Below are 2,806 nucleotides of genomic sequence, written 5' to 3' on the forward strand. Positions count from 1 at the left end.
CTGGGTCAAAACAACCCAATAGCTGGGTTTGTCCCTTTTTAACCCAGCGCTGGGTTATATTTAACCCAGCATTTTTTAGAGTGTATGTAAACTATGATTATTTCTGCTGTAGATGCTGACTGATCTCAAACCAGCATGATGCTTTTCTTTCCTTCTGATTCTCTTGACAGAACCACAGGAAACATATCAGAAGATCTGGAGATCCTCTCTGTATGACAGCCATTTTCATAACAAAATGAATTTCCCTTTTCACTTTTTTGAAGTTGTTTCCATTTCTTGGGGGGGGAACAAAAAAAAAAGAAAAAGTGTGGCAGTGTTTTGAGTAATCTGAACCATGAGAATGGTTGTGCCTTTGCAGTTATCAAATAAAATCCAGATGTTTTTAATTTAAAATATGAATAAATTAATAATTTCTAAAATTGTGAATTGTTTCAAATATGTAGGTGTATCCAGTTTAATTTTTTGTTTTTTGTCAACTACTCTTGAAACCTGTGGGGTTTCACACCTACGGTGTGATGAGTTGTCGCTGCAGTTTCTTAACCTCGGTGTGCGACATCCTGTCGAAAAACTGCAAACGTGACAAGGGGACATCGCATGTGGTAATGAGAGGGGGTTTATGCATTATGCATCGATATCGAGAAAAAGCAAGGCAAAGCCAGCCACCCTTGATGGTGGTAAAAAAAAAAAACGACAGAAAGAAAAGTGACTTCCTTACAGAAATGAATTAAATGTATGTTTATATATATATTTATGAATTATGTATTGCATATATACTACTACTACTACTACAAAAGTTTGGAGACAGGTTTGAAATAAGTCTCTTGTGCTCATTAAGGCTGCATTTATTTGATTAAAAATACAGTAAAACAGTAATATTAGGAAGTAGTATTACAATTTAAAATAACTTTTCTATTTGAATATATTTTAAAATGTAATTTATTAAGCTGTATGTTCAGCATCATTACTCCAGTCTTCAGTGTCACATGATCCTTCAGAAATAATTCTAATATGCTGATGTGGAGCTCAAGAAACATTATCTTATTAATATTCAATATTGAAAACCGTTGTGCTGCTTAATATATTTATGGATACATTTGTTTTTTTCAGGATTCATTGATGAGATCAAAGATCAAAAGAACAGCATTTATTTGCAAAACATATCTCGTCATCTTTATTTTTATAACACTTTATACAACAGAAATGGTTTCAAAGCAGCTTGATAGTATTAAACTGGAAAGTAACAAAGATGCAACTCAGTTGTTAACGAAAGCAATGTAAAGGGACTTGTTCCCTCTAGATACGTTTGTGGTTAGCACTGCAGGAATGTTTACAGTAGAGAGAAGTTCAGAGGGTCCAGTGGAAATTTTCAGTCAGACCACAAAGAGCTTGCTTTGAAAATCGGCAGTCTTCCAAATAGGTTCTCACTGGCATTAGTGGTTTCCTTTGCTGTTTGCTCGCTTGTAGATTTCCCAGGCCAGTCAACTTGAGTTTCTTAACAGTTGTTTGGAGGAAAGTGTTCTGTAATTTCTCCAAGAACTTAAAACTGAAAACATTGTGGTACATTTTTAATCCATACATGTTTAGCACAGGTTCCATGTGCCATCAATAGGGGGCAGAATAATATTGCTTTTTATTTTGTTTTCAATGTTGTTGGCACACACATCACTGAGTAGCAGAACATTATAATTAGACATCAGACACCACAGTGGGCTGGTAGTTTATCAAACCTGGTGTATTTTATTTGAATTGCACACTCATAAAAATAAAGGTTCTTTATTGGCATCAATAATTCAATGAAGAACCTTGAACTCTTTCATTGCACAAAACATTCTTTATAGTGGTGTAAAAAAAATTAAAATATTCTTCACACTAAAGTTCCTAAATGAAGCACTATGCACGTATAGGGCTGGGTAAAAAATATCGATATCTCGATTTTAATCGATTCTCATTTTTCCGAAACAATATCGATTCTTAAATCCCAAGAATCAATTAGTCTAGCCTGTTTTCAGTTAATGGACGGAACATTGAAGCGCACTTCCCATCCAATAAATCGCAATAAGCATTGTGCTTTAGTAATTTTAATATGAAACAAAGTCTCAGATGTTACAGCTTTGGAACAACTTGTGGGTGTGTAAACGATGACAAAATTTTCATTTTTAGGTGAACTATTCCTTTAAGTAAGACAGTCCGCCGTGAGCAACTGAAAGCTTCTCTAATGTTCTTTTGGCTTCACTTGGTGCAAAGTGCAACTTCTTTGCATGAGCTTGCGTTTCAGGTCTCCTGCATTCGAATGCATATGAATGCAAGTCCCTGGAATGAAAAGTTTAGTGTGGCCAGCCCTTAAGAGTGTACACCAAGTTTAAAGAAGTGCACAAATGAAGTATCATCTGGTTTGGCACCATCAAACAGCTCCAGTACTTGGCTGCAGCTGTTCGCACAGATGTTTAATAACATAACTGATTTCTATTCTTCAGGACTGGATGAAAGTGTTTGAACCTGAGAAACATGACACTGACCAACAGTCTCTGTCACAACAGCTGCAGATAGTAGATGTTAATCATCTTGAAGTGAGCAACAGACTGATCAGTACATCATGACAGCTTTTGAATCAGTGGCTTTAATTATAGATGTGCTTCAGGGTTATTATCATTATCTATCATTCACTTAGTTTAAGCTGAAGTACAAAAATAACTAAAACTTTAACTTAAATTAAAATGGAAACAAAACTATATATATATATATAGTTTTGTTTCCATTTTAATTTAAGTTAAAGTTTTAGTTATTTTTGTACTTCAGCTTAAACTAA

This window comes from Sinocyclocheilus rhinocerous, unplaced genomic scaffold (assembly GCF_001515625.1).
Source record: "Sinocyclocheilus rhinocerous isolate Xijiao unplaced genomic scaffold, SAMN03320098_v1.1 scaffold463, whole genome shotgun sequence".
NCBI lineage: Eukaryota > Metazoa > Chordata > Actinopteri > Cypriniformes > Cyprinidae > Sinocyclocheilus > Sinocyclocheilus rhinocerous.